Raw genomic sequence first — 18,982 nt, forward strand, 5'->3', positions numbered from 1 at the left:
ATATATATATATATAGAGAGAGAGAGAGAGAGAGAGAGAGAAAGAGAAAGCTTTCTTTAAATTAATTATATTTTTGTTTCTTTTTTCATCTTACTTTATGTAAGTTTATTTACCAAATATTAGACTTTATGCTCCCTTCTATCTTTCAGATTCTAATTAGTTTTTATATTCAGTTAGGGACTTGTTTAGCAGCTCTCTTTTCCAGAGATCAAAACTCTATATTCTTTTATATACATTGACCCATTATCTGTCTTAGAATTTTTAGTTAAATGTTTGCCTAAGTTTATAGCATGAAACAATTTTTTTGTAATTGTCATTTTATTCCTCTTGTTAATTTTAGTTTTCAAATTCATTTTGTTTCTTTGTACTCTGCCTTTTTATTCAATATGTTTATATCATTGCTGTGTCACTCATTACAGGCTTTTATTAAATTTCCAGTTTCCATTTTCATACTACTATATTTGAATATAGGTGAATTCTCTCTGAAACTCTGTGATTATATTTTGGTATAGCAGGATAAAGAAAGAACCCTTTCTTTCAACAGTTGCTCTTGAAATTTCCACCTCCTAATTCATGAAACCTATAAATACGTGACCTTGCATGGTCAAAGAGACTTAACAGATGAGATGAAGTCATAAATTTTAAAAGAGAAGATATTCCTAGATCATCTGCATACAGCCAGGGCCATCACAATGTCCTTTATGAAAATCAGCTTAGGAGGTACAAACAGAGTGGACCTGTAACCATGGAAGCAGATATTAGACTAATGCCTGTTGAAGATCAAGAACAAGAGCTAAGTATTGCAGGCAGCTTTCAAACCTGTGGAGGAGGGGTGGGGGTGACAGGTGATGAAAAGCTTTTCAAGTTGAGACACCAGATAGTAGCAGCCCTGCTCAAACCTTGATTTTAGGCCTCAAGTCCCATACTGGGCTTTTGACCTCAGGACTAGAAGATGATATGTTTATATTTAAGTGATAAAATTTTGATAAATTTCTATGAAAGCAGTAGGAAACTGATACAATTGAAATCCAATATTCTATGAATCTGGGGGCAGGTTATGGACAGATGAGATATTCTCAGAATCACACCATATTCCAGCATGCCTGTCACCTAGGTTTCTAAAGATTGTACTTATGAAATACAGCCTTTACTTTTCTAACATGGTGCTAAACCAGATCCTCTTATGTACTGTCATATTCACACCACTGGGGAGATTGAACAATTCAGTGTCCAAAAGATACAAAGGATTTACTTTGTTTAATTCATGTCACTTCTATTCTTGATATCAAGTGCAAAGTATGAATGTTCAACTTAATGACAGGGTTTCCCCTATATAAAGTGTACCACATTAGCTGATGAGCTTTATCAATGCTGTAGTACTATGAATATTGGCTGGGTTCTTGGACTGTGTGATGTCATCAATAGGTCACAATACATTGTTGAGGCCTTAGTGATAGCTGGTCTCATAACAATCCAAATGTTGTGTTGGGCTCTGCTCAGTACAAAAATTTAGTGAACACATAGCATCACTCCATTTTTTTCCTTTAGGTATGGATTTCATTCATCAGCTAAATTTTGGAGAATTGAGCTTCTGAGAGAAATTTACCTGATCTGAGTAAACTTCCAAAGAGTTGAACCATGAAAAGAAGGCAAAATATGTAACATCTGGAAAGATACTCATTCCCTAGCCTGCTAATAATCAAGGGGTATGTTTTGGCATATTCTCTGGACCTATGGTAATCAGCAACTGCATTTTAAAAAGGAGAAAGAGCATTTTTAGTCAGTAGAAAAGGAGGAGTTGAGAGAGGGATTAAAAGAGCAAAAGAAGAGACTGAAAGAGGAAAGAAAGGAGAAAGCAGTATTATTCTAATGCCTGAGATTATCCTGAGGGCCAATGTTTTTTTTTTTTCAAAAATTTTTAAGTTTTTAAGAGGTCTTTATTTTATTTATTTATATGTATGCTGAGAATTGAATCCAGTGCCTTACACATGCTAGGCAAGTGTGATACTGCTGAGCCACAACCCCAGCCCAGGGCCAATGTTTTTGATAGTAAAGGAAACATTTAATGATCCGGTTTTTGTGTCTGGGGCTTTGGATCCAGGTAACCCAAACAAAGTCAGAGTATATCTGTCAAATGTTATTTTGTTAGACTCTTCCTAATTAAACTGAGTGAAAGTAATTTTATATATTTTCTAATAGTAATTTTTCCTTTTAGTGAAGATAAAAGTGGCTCATATGGATGAGGAAAATCCTGAAGGAAATTGAAACATTTAAAAGTGACCATGCAGAGATGTATATGAAATTATATAGACTTTATATACTCAGGAGTAAAAACTATTTTGTTGCAGACTCTAAGATAGTAACCTGGAGAACCTATGTGAAATGTAAAGAAAAAAGAGACAAACACTTTTAGCTATGATGGAGAAATTGAAATAAGATTTGGCTTTTTAAGGGAAATGAGATAATGGTGGTAAATATACAGATTAAGTTTAAACAAATCACACTTATGTGATAGTATTATTCTTCAGTGGTGGTAGGAGACAGATTGTAGCCAACCGCAACATACAAAATTGTAGCTCATATTTCTGAAAACAATCTGATATTTTCTACAAAAACTTCTGAGGATGATCTGATATTTCCAATGATACTTAGGACTTATGTGTTTCCTAATGGTCACTTGGAGAGGCATGGAGATCAAAGCTGTGTTCAGCACCTTCAATAAAATCAATACATATTCAAGATGCTCAAGATGCTACTGAGTATAAACTGAGACATACCAAGAACATATACCTAATCACATCCATGTAGATACAAACACATAAAACACTTAAGTAGGCCAGGAAAAAGATAAATATTTGCATCTACCATATTTGTCCACCTCTTATATACCTAGTGAGATTATTTGCATCTACAAAATAAATATACACAATGACTTTATAGTAGCAGCTGAGACAATAGTCACTAATATGTGGAATCTCTTAAGTCAAAATTTAGAACATAGAAGCAGGTAGAAATGGTATGTCTTTTCCATGGTTTAACTCATAATTCATAGACTGGAATGGAAGAAATTTTTGTCACCATGAGCATCATGATATGTTGGCAACCTTGAGTTAAATCATCCCAGAAATCTAGAAAAGAAAATAGCATGGAAACAATGGAATTATTGTATGCACATTCTTGGCAGTGGCACATGTTACTTTCAGTCATTTCCAGTTTTAGAAAGCTTAATGTTATGATCAGAGCTAAATACAAGGCAGCTTGATAAATATAATTCAGTAGTATGCCCAGGATGAAAGAATATAGCTGGCAGTCTCTGTTCCATTCACAAAGGACATATTGTGCAAATAAAATCATCTGAGAATACATTGATACTAAAAGGAAAGTGAGGAATGGGGAGTCAGGCTAGGAGAAATGAAAGGTGAAGATCAGGCAGAGATATACACAGTTTATTTTTAGAGCTGACAAATAAAGTCCATCTCTCCATAGAGGGAGAGAGTAAACAGAGGCTTAGGGTTAGAGAGTTTAAGGGGGTGGCTCAGGGGTTAGAGCCAGGTGGATCCTAATGTGGACAGTTAAGGGTAGGGTTGGTTTGAGGGAGTTGTAAGCATTTCTCAGAAAGGCCTTTGGGTGGAAAGGGAAAATTTTTCTTCAGATGTCAGCTGTTACTTAAGATGGCCATATAAATCCTAGCAAGGACCTTACATTCTCCTCTTTTTTGTTTGTTTTTGGGCCCCATAAGGGACAGGGTCATAGATCAACATTCTGTATCTTCTTCCTGCTGAGAAGGGCCAGCATCTAGACCCTTGTTACAGGTGCAGGGTGTCATTGAGGCAATGGTGATGGTCAGGTGGTGCTGAACAATGCTGACACTGGACAGCTTGACTTTTTTGAGGGGTTGAAGTCCTGTAAGAGAAGCTGGTTCATGATTTGGTTAGAGATTATTTGAATCTGGTTTTGAATGAATCTAATGATGCAGGGGCAAGCCTTTGTAAAAGGCCTATGACAAGGAGAGAAGTCAGGAAAGAAGTGCTCACTGGAGAAGGGGGTTACTTAGCTGCCATCCTTCAGTTCCAATGGCAGTGGGAAGCTTGGAGGCCTGAAGGAGATCAGAGATAAAGGGGCATTAGTAATTGAAATCCCCTTGATGGTAAGGAATCTGTGCTCCTTTCAAATAGCAATATGGGAGAGAAATATGTGGAAAGTGGACTTAGAGTGAGTATAGACAATGAGGCAGTCTCCCTTTGCCCAAGTGAAGGCTCTGATGAGGGCAACAACTTCAGCCTGCTGATTGGATGTATTATTGGGGAGGGGAACTGCTTCCACAACCAATCAAAATTAGAGAGACTATAGCACACCTGCCCAATGAACTCCCTCCTGAAGGAAGGAAAAGCCATCTGTGAACCTTGTGTATGTTGCCTGGAGCAAGGGGCCTTCCTATATGTGGGAGAAATGTGTAAGAAACTCCTCCAGAATTTCAATACATGAATGTGTAAGAGGAGAAGAGGTGGAAAAGTCCTGAGTAGTGGGGAAGAGAGCAGCAGAGTTTAAAGGTGAACACGTGTGAAAAGTAAGACTGGGATCTTCCACTATAAAAACCTGTAGAGATAAAAGGCAACAGGGGGTGAGGAATGTCAACCCTTGTAGGTGAGCAGTCCTTTAGGTGATGGGGAACCAGGATGGTGAGTGGGGCCTCAAAGGTGAGTTTCTTTGACTTGTTTATGAGTAGAGAGGCTGTGGCCAACATTGGTAGGCAAGGGTAAAGTTAAACAATTTTTTTCCCCTTAGACCTCCTATTGAGCCTACTGAGTCTTTCCTTTGTATTTCAACGTTAGCTTCAGTGTGGCCTTGGCCAGGGATATTGTTCCTAGGACTTTACCATGTAGGTGAATTCTAGGTTCTTTGTTTGTCTAGAAATAGGGTCTCTGGAGGAATCTAGACTTTTAGTGGCAGGTATAAGCTGAGGAGGGAAGCAAGAGGAGCAAAGGAAGGCTTTGAGTGGAGAAAGAAGAAATCCTGAACATAAGGGATTTTCTTCCATTTTTCTGAGTGCTAGCAAAAGTTATGAAGATTGGAAGGCTGAATTGGTCAATGGACCTTTAGATCAGGAGCCAAATGGAGTGGAGCTAAGTGGGCAAGAAAGTAGCCATGAATCAGGTGGGATTTGAGAGTTCCCCATTGTTGGGTGTGTGTAGGAGGCTCTTTGCTGAAGTTAAGTTTCCTTCTAGGAAAATATCACAGAATCCCTTACCCCTCCCACTCCTCTCTGAAGGACTTCAAGCCAAAGAGCATGACAAATTCAATGGTTTTTTCAACCAATCCCCTCAAGACCCAGTGTCTGGGACTGAGAGAGGGAGTCACCTGCTACAGGCTTTGCCTGTATGGAGTCTTGGTTGCTTGGCCAGGGCTTCCTTGAGCTCTGCTGAGCAGCTAAAAAACAAGACCAAAAAGTGAACTAGCCAAGGGAAAGGTGAAAGGCAAGTGACTCACCCGAGATTCAACCAAGATATTTTATTGGGGGGCTGCCTGAAGGGGAGGAAAAGGAGAGATAGAGAGCAGAGAGAGGAGAGGAGAAGGGCAGAGAGAAAGAGAGTAGAGGAAGAGAGCTGAGAGAAACAGAAAGAGAGTAGAGGGAGAATAGAAGGAAGAGGAAGAGAGCACAGTGTGAGGGCAGAGTATGAGCTTACAATCTTCAGCTTAAGAAGATTTCATAGGTGGCGTGGCAGGTGCTGATTGGCAGGGTGACCCAGGAACAGCAAGTGTTCACTGTGTCCTGTAGGGATTGGTCAAGAAAACTTTTGAATTTGGCACTCTTCAGCTTGGGGACCTTCAGAGAGGAGAGGGAGGAATAAGGGGTTCCATGATGTTCTCACATGATGGAAACTTCAGCAGGGAGTCTCCCACACACCAAACAGAAGGAATGGGCAAGAATCTTGGTGCTGGGCAAGGGCTATGTTCTAGAGAGGAGAGTTGTAACCAAATGAGGCTGAGTGTGAAAAATAGTGCTAGGTGAATGGAAGAAGGGTAATTGTCCTGGGCCCTCAGGCCAGGATCCCAAAGCAGCTCATAACCCCAAGGGTAGAGCAAGACTGATGGGAGAATATGATCAAGGATGCTCTGCAAAATGTTTTGAGATGAATGTGAATGGGCTCATGGTGTGAAGCAATAGAAGAACTTGAAACATCCCAGATAAGTAGGGACCACCTCAGAAGTGGGTAATGGGAAGTCACTGGCAGACAGAATATGGGATGGTCCTAAGGTAAGGGTGAGGATCAGGGGAGCTGCAGGCAAGTCTGGATGGAAGTATATATGAGGGGAGAAGGAAAGCATAGCATTCAACTTTGTGAGGAGGTCCCTACCTGTAAGGGGAACAGGTACTGTGGAATGACCAAAAGGCATGGGTGAAAATTAGAGAGCCAAAGGCATAAACAAAGCTTGATGTTTACAAGGACTGGATGGCTGGGGGCGTCAATGGGCTTGGAGACAGTCAATGGTGCAGTGTCCCTTCTGATAGCATTTAGGGCAAGGTCCTGGAGGCTTCCAAGGCTTAGGACATGTACGAGTCTAGTGCCCCATCTGACCACATTTAAAACAGGGTCCAGGCAATCCTGAGGGACTCTTCCATGGACTAGTGGAACCAGGACAGATGCTAAGGCTAGCTGGATGGCTTGAGTGAGCATTTGATATTTTTGCTTCTGGGCATTCTCATCTCTCCTGTTATAAACATTAAAAGCCACTCTGAGAACCTCAGCTTGGGGAGTTAGGGACGCCTTCTTGAGGTACCTTCGTTTGGCCTTAATATTGGGGACACTCTGGAAGAAAATGTAGGTCATTATTAATTGTCTTCCATCTGGAGTCTCAGGGGCCAGATTAGTATATTGAAATAAAGTCTTCATTAGGTGACCTAAAAATGCTGGAGTGTTTTCATTTTTATCTTGAATACTTCCTGGAGATTTTCATAATTGATAGCCTTATGTGCTTCCTTTCTAAGTCCTACCATGAGGCAACTAATGAATTGGGTTTTTACTAGTTACTACTCCAAGCAAATTATAATTCCAGTTAGGGTTTCAATCAGGTTTGGCTTCAGAGAGATATCTTTGTACCTCATCAGCATAATTTCTAGCTTGCTCCAAAACTTGCCTGTGCTCCTTGGACAGGAGGGTGTTAGGCAAGATCATAAGGGCATCTATGTGGTAGGACTTCAAGTTTAGGACCTAAGCCTCTTTTCTATCTGTGGAAGATCTAACAAAGAGAAAGGTACATGAACCCAGATTACACTATTGTTCCCAGCCACCTTGAGAGGGATACAGAGATAAGGGTGGGGCAGCAGCAGCCTGTGAACATGGGGCAGGATAAGAGAAGGGCGTAGGTACCAAGCAGACAGTGCTGTGGCAGCTTCATTAGAAAGAAAGGGGATGTGAGAGCTAAGAGGACTTTTGTGGGAGATCAAAAGTTGCAGAGAGGGCTTAGAAGAGAGGAGAAGATCTGAACATATGATATCAATTTCCATTTTCTCAGTGCTCACAATAGTTGAAAAGATCCCTAATAATACTGCGATTTAGAGTGCCTTTAAATGGCCATTCATAGTTGTTATCCAAAGGATATTGAGACCAGGTCTTATTCCACAAATGGATAAGTTTTTTTTTGGGGGGGTTGGGTAGGTCCAGGAAAAGAGACCCAGTAAGCCAGTAGGAAGATTAGAGGATGAGAGGGAATGGATAAGGAGACATGGTGAGATGTAGCAGGTGAGGATAGAGGTGAGGCATCCCCCAGTCTCTAGTATCAACCAGTCCAGAAGATGGTTATGCTCAGGGGGTCAACATCCTTCTGGGTAAGCATTGGAAGCACTTGGGCACCCAGCCAGGACTACATAGGGGCAGAAGCCATAGAGGGCAGAAGTCCACTAGATGTTGGTCATGGTTCTTTTCCATGCAGATATCAGAGAGCAAACAAAGGCAGATGGGTCCCAAACGTGGGGGACACATACCCTTCAATATGTCCACATCCTTAACTCTACTGCATTTAAAGTGAACTTTGTATTGGCAGTTTAGCCTTAGACCTTAGGCCAGGCTATGATGTCTGTTTCCTCCTGTCAAAGTCCCACAATTAATAAGCAGCTGGGCATCCTGAAGGATAAACTTAGTCTCAATTCAAAGCCAAAATACCTCCACCAGACCATAAGACTCTTGCAACATTCCTTATATTTTTCTCATATTTGAAAAATAATGATTATTTTTAAATATCAGGATTTATGATGCATGTACATAAAATTTAGAACCATGTATTACATATGAAAACACAGACATAACCTTTTCAGACATCTGAGTCATCTCAGGGCTCCCGTTCCAAGATCCAGAGAATCAGAGTTCAGTTAATATCATTGGCAAACACCAGCTAGAATTAATTTCAATCCCTCTTTAAACATTAAATTGATCCTGAAATAATTTGGTTTCAAAAGAGTTTATCAATTACATAATAAGCTGCTCTAGAGGGATGAAATGGAACACCAAGTTCCGTTTTCTAAACACAGATGAACACAGGCTATAGAGGCATGTAGCAGAAAATTTCTTTATTTGAGGCATGGAGTAAAAGGAGGTAAGAAGGGGAGATGTAATTCTTGTCAGTACCTTGAATCATTGGAGAATTGGAATCTTGCTGCGCCCCTCCCCTGACTCAGGCAATGGCAAGGCCCTACTGAGGTGGATGGCGCAAGGCGTCCATCCTCTGGAGGAGCGCAGTATGTTTCTGGGAATGGGCTGATTTGTTTTTGTATTCCTTTAATAAGTATAGTTTTGATTTCTCATATGACCATTAAGTATAAAGGAAAAATCATGACTTTCCAAATTAATGCAACTACTTCTAAAGCATAGATCTGTTTGTTCTAAATGCAATGATTCAGCTGTGGAGTGTAAATTGTTAATGTCTAAAGAAAAACTCCCTGTATTCCTGTCAAGGAAGTTTTTGAGAAATTAAATTAAAATCTAGAGAAGGAAAATTAATGTTAAGAGGATAGATTAGTGCTTAGTACTGGGCAACTTGTTCTTGTTCCTGTGCACAATGGTTTGTGCTCTTACTCCTGTTTGATTAAAATTAATAACAAGTCAACTACTTGCCGTAACCATGGCACCGGTTCCAGTCAGTAAGTCAAGAAAGAATAGTCAAGGTATAGGCCAATAGTTTGGGACATTTGTAACTATTATTAAAAGTTAACTAAGCAGAAACAGCTCAAAGCAAAACTCGAACTGAAAGTACAAATGCTTGCTTATGCATAAGCCAAGATACATTCTTCTATTCTAATTGTAGCTATGTAATATTTTGTTTTGTTTGAATAATGATTTCTGTTTTGTAACCACAAAGTACTGTAAGCCTGCCAAAATGAAAAGTATATATGATCAACTTCACAAGTAAAGATTGGGATCAACACCTTCACTTTGGTGTCTGTGTTGTTTCTCTACCCCCTCTTTCGCCAACTCCTCACCATCCGTTCGTCTCCTGAGACCCCCTGTTGGAGCTGGTCTCCGACAGAATCTGAAGTTTAGACAAGGAAGAGGTGATATACTTGGGCAAGAAATGACAAGAATGCCCATGTTGACAAAGTTGTAAACTTGTGAAAGAAAATTGGTGTATGAGTCAGATAATGTTTAAGCAGAATCTACACAGTAACTTTCAAGATGTTTTGTTAGCTGTGGAGCCAAAGCACCTACTTATATCAATACCTTCCATTAAGCCATTATCCAACTATCATCTAAAAACACCCTAATGATATCTAATGATAGTTAGGTAATGGCTTAATGGAAGGTATTTATATAAGTAGGTACTTTGAGACATGAGAAAGGACAGAATTCTTTTAGACATGAGAAAAGACAGACTTCTAGATATCAATGGCTTCTCAGCAGCATGTATCAGAACTGAGAATTGTCCACAGACAGAACTGTATGCAATTCCTCCTAGAAGTTCCTAGAAGTCTGGTTTGCTCCTGCTAGGAATCAGTGTGTAGAAATATTTTTATTCCCCACTTTAAAGAGAGATCCTAGATAGGACACCCTAGGAGGTCCCTTTGTATTAAGAGACAAAATTGTTCGTCCTTTGATGTTATGGAAAGCTTGTAAGTTGGGAAATTGAAAAAAAAAATGGCACAAGGTGATTTTATTTGCCTCATGGAAAAGAGATTAACCAAAACAATTTTTTTAATGCCAACACCCAGGGGATTGTGGCTGCAGAGAAATAGCTACCATCAGAGATTTCTAGTGGCAATGAAACTTTAACAGCACTATGTGATGTAATCTGACTATAACTATAAAAATATTACATGTACATATCCTTTTTCTCAGTATTCTTTTTGCCGGGAGCCTGTCTTCAGAAGAAGAAGACTATTTTATGGTATGGGCTGCCTTGTGTTCCCTTCCTAAATCTCATATGTTGTTGTTCTAGATTCTCAGTACCTCAGACTGTGACTCCATTTGAATATAGGTTTCTTAAAAACAGGATTAATGTTAATCTAATTAATTTATTTGAGATCTAATCCAGTTATAAGAAGTAGAAATAAAGATAATAGAAGCACAGAATAATGACACTCAAACATAGAGAAAGAAGAAAGCATGCCAAAAGAGTGGGCCACAAAGAAATCATTCCAGCAAGCACTTTGATATATAGCCTCTAAAATTAGGACCAACACATTTTTGTCCTTACCCCCATTTGTGGCTTTGTCTTATGACAGCCCATGATGGTGATGTAGCTCACTAGGGCACACATTCTTTATCTCTGAATAATGGCTGAATAAAGGTGTAATTGAATTGCATCATTCTACCAGCATTATTCTCAACTGATACAAGAAATGGCATTTGTTACTGGAATACTATGAAAGCATGTGAGAACACAGCCTGTTACCTGGTGGGGCCATAGAAATTGGTTCATCACATGATACATTTACAAAAACATGTAGAAGAGTTTGTGTAACCATCACTCTTTTTTTTTAAATTCTTTCCTGGTATTGAAGTCTTATCAAAGTATTAAAAGTACAGTGGAGTTGACTGCTACATTGGCTACCTGGGACAGGTATCTAAAACAAAAATAATAGCAACAGTGAAGTAATATGCCTTACCCATTTAAACTGAGAACCATGAGAGAATATACTCTCTATTCTTTCTACAAGTATGTGATCTGGAGATTTTCACCTATTAGATTTCCAGAGGAGTAATAGAGTCCAGATTCCTTTGGGAATACAAATATTGGTCATTCAGAGGTAAAGGGTTAGGACAGAGTTTAGAGAAGTTCCCGAACTTGGTATCTGCCCTGGCCCCATTCTGGATATTTCAACTTACAGAGTTACTTCTGGAGACTCTTCTTACTTAAAAAACAGAGATATCATTATTGGCTGTGTTGTGTACCTGATCTTTCCCCATTGAGGCAGACTTAATAAATAATCCCTGATGATCTACTTAAAACTCTGCAGATAATTGTCTGACATGTGGGACAATCTTTAGTGCTGTCTATCCCAGCTGACTCACATTGAAACCTTTTAGTCTCAGATCAGATATACATGAATATGCACATAGACCTCTATCCAGGGATGACATCAGATTATGGGATGAGGTCTTTGAATAAATATCTGAGTAGAAAAACTATTATCCAATATTTATATATCCACCCTGAAATCCATGTCCAGTGGTAAAAATGTAACAGCTGTGTCACAATTTCAACATGGAATAACCTGTTCTAGTCATTCATTGCAGATTCTTTGGAAATTTTTATGCTACAAACTTGGAAAGTTTGGAATCATCAAGAAAACATTTTGCTCTTTAAATCATCTGCCTTTACATGAACCAGACAAGGTACTACCTCTAGAATGTGTATGACTGGTTACCAGAGTTCTAAGTTTTGTCAGGTTCTAATGCCAAGAAATTGAGGTCACCTCTTCAATTACTTGATCTTCTTCTGAAGTAAGACCACCCCAAAAGTGCCTTTAGCCCCTTGGGATTTCTATTTTCAAAGTGACCATACAACTAAAAGCACTATACTGATTAAATGCAATTCCTATTAAAGTTTCAATGATGTTCTTTATAGCAATAAAAAATCAGTAATAAAACTCATTTGGAAAAATTAGAGGCCCTGAACAGCCAAAGCAAGTGACAAAAGTCAAGAAGGAAGCATCAAAATACTAGACCTTAAATTATACTATAGAGCTATAGTAACAAAAATGGCATGGTATTTGTACAATAATAGACATGGAGACCAGTGGAACACAATAGAAGAATAAAAATTAAAAAAACAGCACAAGGCCTAGGCTTGTCCTCCCATTCCACTGCCATTCTTCACAATTAGAGTTTCTGCTCCCAGATGCAGTCACCCTGACCTTATGTGTAAAGTTTATCTTCATGTTTTCAGTACATAATGTGCTGAAACACCAGGGTTTGATAGGAAATATGGTGCTGTGTGTTTAACACTGACATATTGCAAAGTGCTCCACTGCTCCTATCATCTTCTTCAAGCATTTCTTTTCAATATATAAAAATACTTTTTATGCTACAAAAGGGATGCTACCATGAGTTCCATTGATATGTACCAAAAATTTTTTAGGAAAGGAACCTATTTTGGAGATAAAATATTGTTAGTCTGAAATCAATCTGATCCCATACAACAGAGCTTAAAAGCAAGCCTTAAAAGATTAAATGGTTTGAAAAAAAAATTAACTAACTCCAGCAAGCCAAACAGAATCACTTTGAATTTCTCAGCACAAACTCTAGAAAGCAGGATACTTAAAATGATGTATTCTAAGAACTGAAAGAAAATAACTGTCTACAAAATTTGAGATATCCAGCAAAGATATACTTCAATATCAATGCAGAAATGAAATCCTTCATAGATGAGCAGAAACTAAAAGAATATATGACTACTAAAGTATCAATACAGAAGACAGTCAAAGAAAAACTTCATATAGCCCAGAAGGAAAAAAAAACAGAGATCACAAATAAACAAATCCCATTTGAAAGTTAGCTAAGCAAATGATGACAAGAAAAAAGAAGTGAAACAATAGAAATAAATAAAATAGTGGAAAGTAATATATAATAAACCACTCTCTATAAACCTCTCACATTAAAAGACAAAGGCTGGCAGAATGGATTTAAAATGAACCAACAATATGTTGTTTCCAAAAAAATGCACACTATTGGCAAAGAGTCACAGGCTGAAATTAAATAATAGAATTGATGTACTGTATGAATGGAGGCCCAAAAGAGATAGGAGTAGCCACTCTAATATCTGACAAAGCAGACTTCAACCCCAAATAATAAGAGACAAAGGTTAATTCACACTGGTAAAGGGAACAATACAAGAAGCAGATATAAAAATTAGAAATGTTTATACTTCAAATGTGGGTTCAACTATTTACATAAAAGTGAAACTACACAGATAGAAGTCTCAGATAGACCCCAGTACAATAAATTCAAGATTTCAATGCACCTCTCTCACCATTAGATAGGTCATCTTGACATAAACTTGGTAAAGACTCTTTGGGCCTGAAATATATTACAAATCCAATGGACTTACCAGAAATCTATAGAATATTTCCTCAACAAGACCTGAATGCACTTTCTTTTCAGTGGCTCCTGGAACCTTCTCCAACATAGAACATAGTTGTTTAGACAATAAACTAACTCTTAAGAACCACAAAAACTGATACAATTCCTTGCATTTTTTAGATTACAATGGAATGAAATTAAAAATCAATGCAGTAAAATCATACAAAAACTATATAAACGAGTGAATTGAATTATTTTTTTTTCCTCAGGATTTCTCCCTTTTTTATTGATGCAAAGCTCTTCTTGTGACCCCTGCCTTCCAGAAGTTTTCCATCAACCTCTTATTCCTGCAAGGCGAGGCTTATTCCAAGTTACATAGAGTTAGCCAGAAGCAGACAAGAGAGTTTAAACTTATAGTTTGGGGCCACTCTCCATGAAATTCAGGTGAATTTTACATTTTCAAATTTATATTCTTTCTGGCCTGGTCCCAGCTTCAATCCAAAACATTAACAGAGATAACTTGAAGATCTATAAGCACCCAGTGACATAAATCTCATCCCCTGAGCTGGTCTGTATTCCACACTGACCTGGGCTCCCAAAAATAACAAATGCACTATAATATCAACAATGGTTTCTGTGCCATACTAGACAAACTTGTATTGCAAATTCTGAATAATGTATGGTATTAGGTTCATAGATGTTTTCAGGTAAATTGGAACTGCCAGTATTTATTCCCTCACCATAGGCTCCTTCAAGAAACTGGAGTGACAAATAATAAACTTTTCTTAAAGGAAACCACTTATGGTAGCACTTCTTAATGTCCTCATTCTGCACTAGAACACAGGACAACTTGTATGTTTCATAGCATACAAGATTCCAGGGATATGTTCATTTCATTCAGCTACACTGTCTCTTTTTCTTTCCACAATGAAATTTATTTTTCTTAAAAAAAATATACAACTACAAATATATATATATATTTGTAGTTGTATATGGACAGATGGATAGCTGGCTTTTATTTTATTTATTTTTATGTGTTGCTGAGGATCAAATCTAGTCCCTCACATATACTAGGCAAGCACTCTGTCACTGAGCTACAGTCCCAGCCCCTCCACAATAAAATTTCTATTTTTTTTTGTTTCATATTAGAGGTTGAACCCAGAGACACTTAACCACTAAGCCACATCCCCAGCCATTTTTTTAAAATATTTGATTTAGTGACAGGGTCTCACTGAGTTCCTAAGAGCCTTGCTAAGTTGCTGAGCTGGATTTGAATTTGTGATCCTTCTGCCTTAGCCTCCCAAGCTGCTAGGATTACAGTCATGTACCACCACACCCAGCTGGAGTTTCTATTTTGATAATTAATAAGTGTCTTGGCAATTTAAACATTTCTTACCCAGATTTCTGTGAGTTTCCCAAATCATACAAAATCAGCAGGGTAAATTCTGTTGCAGAGTAGCCTGGCAGCCTGAAACTTTCCATTTTAAGAACATTTAGTTAAATAAGATTTAGCAGGAAGAAATTTGGAAATGCAGTCCCCTATATTTTCATAGAAATGGGAGGCAGAAATTGACAGTGGGGAAAGTAGCAGGTATCCATTTTAGACTTTGAAGATAATCACTCTGCTCTGCTGCTGCAGTTTATATTAAAACTAATATAGTTTATTTCCCTTTCTCTTGTCACTCCCCTATCTCTAATCTTGGGCAAAACAAGATTATTTTTTTTCTCATCATAGGCTAAGTTAAGCAAACATGGCATAGGAATGAAGTAATTAAGATGTCACGGATGACACCAGAAACCTTAAGAAACAGCTCTCTCAATACTACAAGTAAATTATGACCCCTGACTGGGCACACATGGAATTTAGATATTAATAATCTCTTGAAAACTTCTCTGATCTCTTTGGCTGTCAGAATCACCCCTCTGAGACATGAGTCCCCTTTCTTCTTTTCAGGGAAAGCAATAATAGTTCTTTTTCCTTTTCTCAAAGTTGTGTTATCATTTTTGGATTGGCATTAGGGACAAAGACTGAGATGTTGGTAACAAGTTCCCATGTCACCAAATGCACTGGCTCCCTTACTTCAATAATGGCATTGAAAATACCCTTTCTTGGACAGATTTAGATTTAATGATCTCTCTGGGGAACCCAGAGCCACATGTAGCCTTCACCTGCAGCAACAATAGAGGAAAATTAATAAATGTTCATAAATGTATCACAAAGAAGTAATAAAACTCCAGTATTAAAGTGATCAGTTGTATGGTGCCTGAGATAGCTCCAGACAGAAACAAGGAGGAGAATATTCCAAGGAGAGAGCTGCTTTTCTCAGTGGATGGATGATCTGACCCTCGGGTAAATATGATTCAAAGTGACAGACTCAGAGCTTTTCCCCCTCCCGGCTTTAAATCCAGAATCCCATATTTCTGAGGGCTTTCCTGTCCCACTATGAGTATTGAAAACACCCTCATTAAGCTTGAAAAGGGATTAAATAAATTGTTCAAACTGTGGATGCATGTCCCCAATAAAAGAATGTCTCTTCTTCAAATGCTGAATAAATAAGGAAAGGTCAAGTAAGTTTTACCCAAGGAGCAGGGGACAATCTAAATAAAAATTTGTCATTTGTAGGCAGTTTGAGGCCATTCATAATAGAAGTAGGGAGAAAGAAATTCCTGGATATAACTATATTCCAGGGAGTTGGTTTCTTTGGTCATGGGGAATTTTCAAGATTTTGTGTTAATATGTGTAGATAGAGTCTTAGACTTCTACAATGCTTAGGGTTAATCTGCCCCAATTTTGAGACAATGGAAATCCTCTTTCCTGATCCCAGGTTTGTGGTATGATATGTGGTATAAACTTGCAAATCCCTATACCATTTCTCATGTCCAAAATGAACACAATACTACTTCTTAAACAATTCTGGGTGGCTGGAATTAACCTCCCTTGTGAAACTTAGAAAAATTAGGAGGAGATCGTATTTTCAAATCACTCATTTAAGAACTCATTTGGTTACATTTGACCATTTCCAGGTTGTCTCACACATGAGCTTTTGGGGGACACCCAACATCTAAACCATGACTTGCTGCCCTCGGTCCCCAACACCTCATCTCCATCTCACAATGCACAATATATTTAGTTCATTTCCAAGAGTCTCCATGATCTTACCATCTCAAGAATTACCAAAATGTACATTCCAAAGTCTCCTGAAAGAAGGCAAACTCTCAGCTCCTTAAAAAAGGCAAATTGCATATATCCAATATATAATGGCACAGAATAAATATTTCAGTGTCACAAAGGAGACTTCTTTCTATAGAAAAGGATGGGACTAGAACAACACTAAAATCCAGCTGGGCAAGCAAGTCTGTATCTCGATATCAAGCATCTGAGGCATATGTCATTATGATGTTTCCTCCAAAGTGCTCGTGTATCTCCACTCCTATAGCCTTGCTGGTAAGAGCCCAGATTACCTCAGTCTAGTCTTGTTTCTGCTCAATTACTGTAGCTTTCCTAGGCAGATGTCCCTCTTTACTGCCATCTCTTAATCTCAGGTTTCTCTGCTTGAATGTTGGCTTCCTTTGTATATCTTCCTTTTCATATCTTCTCACCATATCAGGGCAGCCAATCAGAACTCTGACTCTTTTATTTTACTTGGCCTCCCAAGCCTTCTTTTGAAATCTTATTGCCTGTCTCCATGACTCCCAATCCACAGTCCCATGCATTCCCTTAGAACCATCACTATGTGGTTGACACCAAATTCTACCACCATTTTGAGCAACAGACAAGCCTTCTGAGATCCCTGTGGCAGCTCTTACTGAGAGCCTGAACAGCTGAGTGTGGTGAAAAAACTTCTTAACTTTCCTCAATATGCAAGCAGGGTATCCCTATTACCTCTTCTTAAAGAAATTTTTACCTTTACAACCTTAAGCCTGAGATGGGTGTTGTCTTAGTAATTTCTGTGAAGCCCTCATGTCACATCTTCATTGTTTCTGGGTAAAATACTTAGCATTTCTTTAGAGACTACAGTGTTTCTTTAATAACACAAATTTAGTCAAACCTTTATTCTGCTTTGCTTTCTGCTCCTGATTAATATAGTAAACTTGATTAAAAATGGCCAGCAATAACCATACCACCATCTAAATGCTGTACAGATTTGAAATTACCTCCATGAGATTAATTAGTACATCACTTTTAAATATAGCCTGGCAAAAATACGCAGCAAAGAAGCAAAATATTGCCAATTTCTTAACCAGAAATGACATGAATGGCCCCTAGTCAAATTTCCAATTGACTCCTCTTCCTCTGAAACCTTGTGAGCTCAATCTTTATGGTTCAGCATTCTACTGACATTCCAGTTTTGGAGCTCCCACCACAATCACCCATTAAAATCTACTTACAACATTCTGAAACTTTTCCAGCTAGCATATCTCTAAAGTTTTCAAAATTCTTCCCAGCACAAACCATCTCTAAAGGCTTTTGAATACATGATCAGGTTCTTCACAGACATAATCTAATTTCTCAGTAAAAATTTCCACTTTAGTCAGTATTTTGAATGCTGAAACCAAAAGATCTGACAAGAACAATGTAGAGGACAAGTTTATTTGGGGATTCATGCTTTCAGAGATATCACACAATAGATGGCTGACTCAATGATTCTGGAGCTCCAGGACATGCAGAATATCATGGTGGAATCCCATGCCATAGGAAATCTTCTCAGGCCATGATCACCAGAAAATAGAGAGAGGTCTGTGCAGGAGACAAAATGTAAACCCTAAGACACACTTCCCAGTGATCCACATTCTCCAGACACATCCTGTGTTCCACAGTCATCACTCAATTAATTCATATTAGTGGACTAATCCATAATTGTGTTAAAGCTCTAATAATCTAATCATCTAACCTCTGAATATTCTTGCATAGATTTAATGTCCTGAGTAAACTGTATGACCTAGCAGCCATGATGACCTGAATAGCCTCTATGAGCTGCATAGGCTTTATGGTCTGAGAAGACTCTGCCCTGTTTAGTCCCTATGATGTGTAGTCTCTATGACAGGCAAATCATCTGTTATTTTCATAGCCTTTATGACCTGAAACATTTCTATGGTTTGGGTAGTCTAAATGACTTAATAGTTTATAAGGTTTTTGTAGGCTCTAGACCCTGAGTAGCCTGTATGGTCTGTTCTGCTTCCAAGAACCACCTTCATGACTTGGAGATCCAAAACAATATAATAGCCTCTATGACTTAACAGCCACTATGACTTGCATTGCCTCAATGACTGAGTAGCCTCTATGAACCGTTAATCCTTTGTGACCTCCATATTTTTTATGGCCTCAGTAGTCTTAATGTTCTGAGAGTGTTTGACCCATTTAGCTACTATCTAATATCCTCTATGTCTTGAGTAGGTTCTATAGCCTGTGTTGTATCTATGATCTATTTCACCTCTATAACTTGCTTAGTTTCTATGACCTACAAAGC

The sequence above is a fragment of the Ictidomys tridecemlineatus genome, chromosome 3 (genome assembly GCF_052094955.1).
Source record: "Ictidomys tridecemlineatus isolate mIctTri1 chromosome 3, mIctTri1.hap1, whole genome shotgun sequence".
NCBI lineage: Eukaryota > Metazoa > Chordata > Mammalia > Rodentia > Sciuridae > Ictidomys > Ictidomys tridecemlineatus.